A 9,213-nucleotide genomic window follows, 5' to 3' on the forward strand; every position below is an offset into this window, starting at 1 on the left:
AGGAAAGCACTCGGAATTATAAGGAAGGAAGATCTTGTAAAATATTGTAATTAATGGTGGCTGCGGTATAAGTTAAATGATTGGGAAAAGTGTCCGGACAATAGAATCTTGTTGCGATTAATGTTGTTTTTAGGGTGAGAAGAGCAGGACAAAATAAATCCCTACAAGAGATCATTAAATCATTTCAGACAGTTTTACAGGCGGGGTGCTTTGAACTTCAACAAGCTGAGAGTTAACTGATAACACACAGGTCACAGTAAACTTGTTAAAGTCTGCAAGATGCTTTCCTTATTAACCTGTTTTCTTTGTGGGTATCTGTTTAAGTATGTTGCAATTTTGGTAGGTCTGTGCTATATGGTACGATAAGTTCACAGTCTGTTAAATCATGAGAATCCGTTGACTCAAAATGTGCATTTTGTGATAATTCAGAAGATCATGAGTAATTTAGTTCTTTACTACGTGAATGTGATCGTAAAATTTTGCGTGTAGTAGCTGTTATTTTTTTTTTCTCTAGCATGCTAGCTTTATTCCAGCATTCAGACTTGCGCAACTCTGTGACAGGCTGTGTCTCATCTCGGTGTGCTGGATTTGGTTTTTCTGTATGCACATCATGTAAAGAATCCTGGTTTTGGAATAACAGCTGTAGCGCACCAGATGAGACACTAAAACAAAAACAAAACAAAACAAAACAAAAGAAGGCCTTGCTCAGTCCGGGTCGGCGGGTGCGGATGGGTTTCAGCGCGCAACTGACCTTTTTCGTCAGGGAGACCCAGAGGTACCTCCACCTGGCTGAAAAGTAAGTGGTTCAAAGGTGCAATGCAAAAATTGAGATATTGTCTTAAATTAGTGTAACTGTGATCCATCTGCATATTTGAACTTGGTATATGGTTTTCATATCTGAGCTCAGTATTTTAGTTTGCATATTCATATTTGGTACCGAAAGAATCTTGTTTGGGGAGATAATTACAAAATGGGAACTGGTTCCACTGCTAAAATTCCACCTTGCTCCCCCTTAGGATGCATCCTTACACTTTAGAGTAATTGCTTATATTGTTAGAAAAGCATTTAAATTGTTAAAATGCTATGATAGATGTGCATTTAGAAGAGGTTGTATCTAAAAGTTGCTAGAGTATTAACTGATTTAGATTTAGGAAAATAGAATAATGGATTTATGTTTATTATACTGGTTTATACTGTTTTTTGACATCTCTAAATTGTAACAGGTAAATGGAGCTAAGGAATGTAACTATTGCTGAGCTACTTGAAATTGCATATAAAGTGTATTATGGCTGGAATGAAATGGGAAAACAAAAGACCAAAACATCCCAGGCCTATGTGCTGCTCATTGTAGCTGAGGAGTTTACCAGAGCCTCCCACCTCGTACCAGCTGCGTGACCTTGACCATATCTGAACTGCAGGAAGAAGAGAACGAAAAAAAAAAATGGAGAAACCTGTTTTCCCGCTGCTAAGCGGAGAAAGGGGGGCTTTACTCCCCCCGCTCTGTCCTTTTTTTTCCCTGAAGTATTGTCATCCATTTTTGTTGTGGCACTGTGTTGTTTTTCGGCTTTGAATCAGGGGTTGTTGGTGTTTATTTTTGCTTCTGTCTTGTTTCCTAGGTTTTGGCACATTTGGGAAAAAGAGCTCATAATTTTACCTCCTTGCTGAAGTCAGTCTTTTCACACTGGTCAGCTTTGGGGGGTCACAGTGTTCAGTGCTTCTCTGGGTCAGAGTGGTACTGATGTGGGTGTGGAGTGGAGCCAGATTGGTTTGATGTGGAATTCAAACTGATGTGTTTTCATACTGGGCTGTACGTCTTTCCATCTCAGATGGGGGCGAGAGGGAAGTTTTATTCCCTCCCGTGCCCCTCCCCCAAGCAATGTTACTGCTAGAGAGCTGTAATACTGCATGAAGGAGTCTGAGGGTGAAATTTAAAGGCATCGCCAGTGGATCCATAGTTCTAATGAAACTGGAAAATTAAACCAAAAATTTTTTCAATAGACTTATTCTGTGGTAATTAGTTGTAAGTGACTTCTTAGTAAATTCACCATGCTAGTTGTTGAGGTCATGGGAGAGAACGAAAGAAAGGCCATTTTTTGTGACCAGTGGAATGCCAAATTTGAAACAAAGTTTTAATACATGAATTCTTATATTTGCCAGAAAGTCCTATACCTCTCTTAAGTTGAGATTTGCTAAGTAAATTGTAAGCTCAAATAACATTTTCTGAGAATTCTGTTTAGTTGCATGGCCTACAAGAAGCTGCTCGGATGGTGCAGATCTGCTGCTGCAAGTGAGAAATCTCCAAGGAAATTTCAAATGCTGTATTTCTACTAGTATTAACAGCCAATGTTTCGATAAAGCAAACACTACACTGATAGATCTGAAACAGGACTTCGATCCGGTAAGGGAAAACAATATCCAATAAATATGACAGCCAAAATGGAGTTAGAAACTTTGAGGAATGAATTTATGACAACCTTACAGGCTGGCTGCATTTGATTGGACTTGCAGATTTGTCTGTTTATAGCTACAACATAGAAACAACCTGTGGCTATTGTGGGACAGTATGATGAGATTGCTAATAGACTGATATACCAATTGTGACTCTGATCAAGAAAATGCAGGGAATGAATTTAAGTCTTAATAGACCATGATCCTTTTGTCATATATGTACCATTTGTGAGATTTAATTCTGATTTTTTTTATTTGTAATGTATGTCTTTATAAATTGCACTAGCTGGTTTTCTTAACAACACAGCTTTTGGCATGCCTAAATGTAAATTGCTGCAGAACCTCCAAGTCTTTAACATCAGGTCATAGACCATACTTGTATTTGGTCTGATCCTACATACTTGCAAAGTTTTTGTTGATGGTTCTGGGAAGTCTCATAAAGCTGTAGTGGTTTGGTGTGAAGATAACAATTGGCGTCATTCTATAAAAATTATTGAAGGTTCAACCCAATTAGCAGAACTTGGCACAGCTTTAAACTACTTAGAGCTTTTTAAGGAGGAACCTCTAAATTTGATTTGTGATTTTGAGTACGTAGTCAAGGTCCAACGCACGTATCTGGTTCTGAAGTTTTTGTTTGTTTGGTTTTTTTTTTTAAAAAAAAGGGGGGAAGTAGCGGAAGCACCACAAAACCAATTGTCAAAAGCATTGTATGTGATGAAACACTTTGCAAGTATGACCCAAAACCATGCTAAATCAGAAAGAACCTACATTAGTTATGGTCAAATCACTAGTCAATTAAAAAGGCCACATCAATTGATAACCTGGGGAAAAGGTTATGGTCGTGTCATTACAGGCCAAGGATTGAAGTGGATTCAACAAAGATTCAACGGATGCAGATGGACAGGAGGGAGATAAGTTGTGAGGACTGTTTCAGATGTAAACCATGGATCCTAATTTAGTGTTACAGATGCTCGCAGACCTGGTGGTCTAGAAGCCTATTAGCAAGCAGGTGGTGTACCTTCTGTGGAGAATGGCAATTTGAACAATCAGCAGGAGATCCAAAAGGGTGATATTATGATTAGATAGTCAATGCATAGATAAGGTAAAATTATGAGATATCTCTATCATAGTAATCTAAGTTCAGCAACTGATAAAGTTTTAGAAGGGATATTAAGGTTAAGCTATTGATCTTTTAAATAGGTTAAGATAACTTTTAAGATATTAATTCAATTATTAGTATATGCTGATGATATTAAGTATGTTACCCTATAAACTGCGCAGTTATAAATCTTTTAGGAATTTAAGATAATATATTGTATTAACTTGTCTGGTTATTTTGAATCTATTAAAATAGTGTGTTAATAAGGTTGTCATAGTAGAACTAAGGTTTTAAGAATAGGCAGGTAATTGTTTGATATTATTAAGTAAGGTTTAACTGCATTATATGTAATTGTAATTATGTTGTTAATCACGTGTTCTATGTTGCAGTATATTTCAAAAATGATGCACCGTGCGGTTTAAGGGGCCTGACTAATTCAGGAAAAGAAAGGGGGAAGTGTGGATGGGTCTTGATAGATAAAGATCTGTTGCTGAATTAGTCAGGCTCAAAGGTATCTCAAGGCCACTTCGAGAACAGAGTCTGCTGTGAGAAAGAGGGGCGTTCCTCAATCACCGGGCTCCTGGCGTGGCATGAATCATCGGACGTATCATCAGTGAGACTCCAGAGCACGGACAGCCCACGATACTCATTTAACGAATCCATGCTTGGAGCGTGGACGCGTGATTAGAGTATAGTTACGTATATAAGGAGACTTGTTTCTGTAATAAATGGCTTAGCCTGATTCACATTGAATCGACTTGTTTTGCTTGGTCCTTTATCTCGCTCTACACCTGTCCTTTCCTCACAGAAAGGAAAGAGGATGGACAGGCACAACCTGCCCTGGGCAAACCCCGTCACCTTCTCTTCCAGACACCCAGAAATGGGGTCCCAGTGGTCATGCTCTGGGGCACAGCCCTTAGTTCCCCTGCTCACCCATGGGCCATTTTGAAAAGTGCACACACTGTGTGAGAGCTGCCAGTGGTCAGGGAGTCCCCCCAGTCTCCATGAGCTTTCACAGATGTTGGAGAGTGGCCTCACTGTGACATGGTCCTGCTGTCCCAGCTCCTGGGATGCTGCCCCTGCTGTCCCATAGACTGGAGAGGATTGTGTTAGTACCAGTGACCCCTGACTTGATCCCCATCCACTGCTGCTTGTTCTGCCTCCAGCCACAGAGGCCTGGGAGACCTTGCTGGTGAAGACAGAGGACAAGAGACACAGAGATTATAACTTCTCTCCTTTCTTAAATTTATCAGTGGCCACACAGTGTCTTCGTTTATCTTCTAACTCTTCCTGAAGTAGTAACAGCTCCTTGTGGGGCCCTTGAATTGCTTTACAGGTCTGGACTGAGTTCTGATCTGGGCTGTTGCTGTGCTTGGAGGCTGCTGTCCTTGCAGACCAGATGAACTCACTCCTGCCACCCTGCCTGGCAGTTCATTCCATCCGTGTCACAGCTCTCTCTGCAGCACTGACAGCTCCAGCTCCCCAGTCAGGTCCCTGGCTGAGGACATGGCCTCACATCTGGGCTGAGCCACCCCAGCTGTGGCACCAGCCCAGCTCTGACCTGCCACAAGAAACCTGGTACCAAGTGTCCAAGAGCCCATGTGTGCAAAGGCTTTGAATCAGAGCACAGACATGACATGGCCAAAGACTGATGAATGTCTCTCTAGACCTGGGAGTATAAAAGCAGAATAAAATGCCTGAACTCATTCAATTGAAGATATTTCTCCCCCGGCTGGGAGGAATTAGATCCTTTGCTGTAATATTGCTGGTGTCCTGTCTAATGATGGGACAAGAAAAGTTGATTCTCATACTAATTCATTGTTTAATACAAAGAAGAATACAATGAAGACAATGATGTGTCTCTGAAGAGGAGGGAGAATCAACATCGCTGATTACTCCATGTTGTTTCAAAGGATGTGCCCCTGGAGCCCCAGGGACACCTGGAGGAGCCCAGAGGGGACAGAGAAAGGGACATCATGGGCTGCTCCTGTGCTGCTGAGCTGGGCTGGGCTCCTGGGACACAGGGAGCTCATGGCAGTGGCAGCGCTGCAGAGAGACAGCTCTACCCAGGAGCAGCTCCTCTGCACACGCAGCAGGGCTGAGGGCTCTGCCTGCAGCACCGAGGGCACAGGAGCCAGGCACAGAGAGGGAAACACAGTCTGGGCTGAGAGGATGCTGAGAGGTCACTTGGAGAGAAATCTTCAGAGATAGGAAGCATGTGGCTGCAGGACATTGAATCTGCAAATCATGGTAGGATCTCAGAAAGCTGTCACATTGCAGAGCCTGCGAGAGATGTAAGTACAGCTCTCAGAGGTTCTCTGATCAGAGGGGAGGATGTGCTGCAGAGCAGGGATTGCCTTCTGCACTGTCAGTGACAAGACGTGAATGCTGCGTTCTCCCCAGGGTGGCTGTGGGGTGTAAATGTCAATGTGCAGGCAGGGGTGCCCAGGGCTGTCCTGCAGAGCAGGGTCCCTGCACCCCAGGGCTGTGCCGGGCAGGGACTCTGCCGCCTGCCAGGGTCAGCGCTCAGCCTGCCCGGGAGAGCCCAGCAACACTGAGGGGAGAAGCTGTGGGGGGAAGGAGCGGCCCCCGGCAGGGCAGCGTCCCTCTGCTGCTGGGTTCTCCGTGGGTCAGGGCTGCTCACAGCTCCAGCTCATTCCAGAATATTGACAAGAGGAGGTTTCAAGGAGAAGAAGACAAAGAGTACTACAAAGATAAGCAATCTCCCTGAGTCTGTGTTTTCAGTCTCCTACTCTGGGGAATGGGTGGTGATTAAGGCTGTTCTTAATTTTAAACAAATACTTGAGACACATGAACCGCAGTAGGTCTTCAAGAGAATCCTGGCATGCCTTGCCTCTCCTCTGCCTATGCAGAACCAGCATCACCTTTGCTGGACACCTTACACTTAATCTGTAACCTGTTTTCCAGCCTGCAAACAGGAAGATGCCCCCAGGCAGTGCCTGTGAACAGGCAGGATCTGTAGGGCCAGGGGGAGGGCACAGAGGGTGGGATGGTCTGTGAGCACTGACAGGGAACAGACATGGACAGGGAAACACCTCCCAGGGGAGAATCTCCAGGCAGCAGGGAAATGATCAGAAATGAGAGGAAACCGAACTCGGAATTGTTATGGGAGGGAGAGGAGAGAAAAGTCCCTGTGACTCCCTGCAGGTCAGATCCCTCCTGTGAGCAGCCCCCTGGCCTCCTGTCCCACCCAACAAAGCCTCTGCCCTCAGGGCCGGGGGCTCCAAGGCATGAAGCAGCTCCTGTGCAGCCAGAGCTCCAGCTCCTCTGCAGAGCACAGGGTCTGAGAGCAGCTGCCCGGCACTGTTGGTGTCTGGGAGGTGGCTGCACAGCTGGGGAAGGGTGACGCTGTCTGAGTGCCCGGCTGCCTCTGCCCTGGCCTCTCTCACACCCACCCTCACCGCATTTTCCTTCTTGCTCCCCTGCTCTGGGTCACTGCTGTTGGGATCTTGTTCTTGCTGTCAGGCTCTCTGGGGATGGCAGTTTCAGCTGCAGAGGCACAGCCTGATCTTGGGGGTCCTTTCCTGCAGGTGTGTCCATGGGCACACGTGTCCCAGCTTTGCTCTGACCTGTGGGCTGTGGGCAATGCAGTCTGTGGGGCTGGAAATGAGCCGTGTCTGTCCTGGGCTAAACGTTGGGTGCTGAGACCTTAGGAAAGGGTGAGACCTGTCATGGTCTGAGGTGGGTCCCTCTGCTCTCAGCAGTGCCTGGTGGCTTTTCAGGGTAACATGGGAGTGTGATCAGCCTCCATCTCAGAAAGGTGCCAGCCCAGGGCAGCTGGAGCAGGACAGAGGGACAGAGCAGCTGCCCTCACTCTGCACTGACCCACAGGCACCCCCTGGTCTCGCAGGACTCGCTCTGTTCTCCCTGAGTGCAGCAGAAATGCTGAGGGTTTCTGACACCCAACAACACTGCCCAGGGTGGGAGGGGAGAAGGAGCTGTAGAAAAATCAAACCTCTCAAACTCAGTTTCTTAGGCCTGGGGGTACAGATGCTGACAGTCCCTTCGGCACCAGGAGCGGTTCCAGCTGACAAAGCTGAACCCCAGGACTGGCCCCTGCCCACCCGATCACACAGGGTCAGGCTGACTCCACAGGAGCCCCTGGGCAGAGACCCTGCTCTTCATTGCACACTCACCAAGCACCGACAAGGGCTCCAGCCAGGACGTTCTCCTGGAAAAAGAAAAGTGTCTCTGTGTGTGAGAGTCTATGGGAAATGGCTTTGGTGTCTCCCAGAGAAGTCTCATCTAAACCATTACTGTCTTTCCTCCTTGCACAGGTCTTCATGCCCACAGGCAGCCAATGTCCAACAGCAGCTCCATCACCCAGTTCGTCCTCCTGCCATTCACAGACACACGGGAGCTGCAGCTCTTGCACTTCTGGCTCTTTCTGGGCATCTACCTGGCTGCCCTCCTGGGCAACGGCCTCATCATCATCACCATAGCCTGGGACCAGCACCTCCACACTCCCATGTACTTCTTCCTGCTCAACCTCGCCCTCCTTGACCTGAGCTCCATCTCCACCATTATTCCTATGTCCATGGCGAACTCTCTGTGGGACACCAAGGTCATTTCGTACACAGGATGTGCTACACAACTCTTTCTGTTTGTCTTTTCAGCTACAGCAGAGTTTTACCTTCTCACCGTCATGTCCTATGACCGCTACGTTGCCATCTGCAAACCCCTGCACTACGGGACCCTCCTGGGCAGCAGAGCTTGTGCCCACATGGCAGCAGCTGCCTGGGCCACTGGGTTTCTCCATGCTCTGCTGCTCACAGCCAATACATTTTCACTGCCCCTGTGCAAGGGCAATGCCCTGGGTCAGTTCTTCTGTGAAATCCCCCAGATCCTCAAGCTCTCCTGCTCACACTCCTACCTCAGGGAACTTGGGTTGCTTGTGGCTAGTAGCATTTCTGTGTTTTGGGTTTATTGTGGTGTCCTATGTGCAGATCTTCAGGGCCGTGCTGAGGATCCCCTCTGAGCAGGAATGGCACAAAGCCTTTTCTACCTGCCTCCCTCACCTGGCCGTGGTCTCTCTGTTCGTCAGCACTGGCATGTTTGCCCACCTAAAGCCCCCCTCCATTTCCTCCCCATCCCTGGACCTGGTGGTGTCTGTTCTGTACTCGGTGGTGCCTCCAGCAGTGAACCCCCTCATCTACAGCATGAGGAACCAGGAGCTCAAGGATGCCCTGTGCAAACTCATATCTTATTGTTTTGTAAAGCAATAAACCACCCATCTGCTTCTACATAGGTGTTTTAATGTAGCTAATTACAGGTCCAGCCTGTCATCTGGATTTTTTGTTGTTATTATTTGTTTTCTTCTTGTGATAATGTTGTCATCCCCTTTCTAATTCACTATTGGCTTTTCTTTTATAACTGTTGGCTGTGCAAAGGAGGAGCCGTGCTCTCCTTGTCTCTAAACAAAATAAAAGGCTCTTTAGTGACTTGTTTATCACTATATCCTTCCTGCAAGCACATTTTTAGAGCTCCAGGGATGGTTCCTGTGTTCATGAGAGGAGGGTAAAAGAGTCCATCATGGCCGCACTGCCAGGGAGCAGCAGTGCTTGTTCTTCCAGAGCTGTTCTGGTTCCACTCCACACTCTCCTTCTCATCCCTGGTGTTGGTGCAAGGCCTGAGTGCTCTGGCAG

The 9,213-nt window shown here is 46.7% G+C and overlaps 1 pseudogene across 1 annotated transcript; it reads left to right on the forward strand.

The window, feature by feature from the left end:
* The first annotated feature begins 7,868 nt into the window (after nucleotides 1-7,868).
* Nucleotides 7,869-8,793, forward strand: LOC308047306 (olfactory receptor 14J1-like; annotated as a pseudogene). Its single transcript has one exon. The product of its transcript is annotated as an olfactory receptor 14J1-like (transcript).
* The last annotated feature ends 420 nt before the right edge of the window (nucleotides 8,794-9,213 follow it).

This window comes from Nesoenas mayeri (assembly GCF_963082525.1).
Source record: "Nesoenas mayeri genome assembly, chromosome: 18".
Taxonomy (NCBI): domain Eukaryota; kingdom Metazoa; phylum Chordata; class Aves; order Columbiformes; family Columbidae; genus Nesoenas; species Nesoenas mayeri.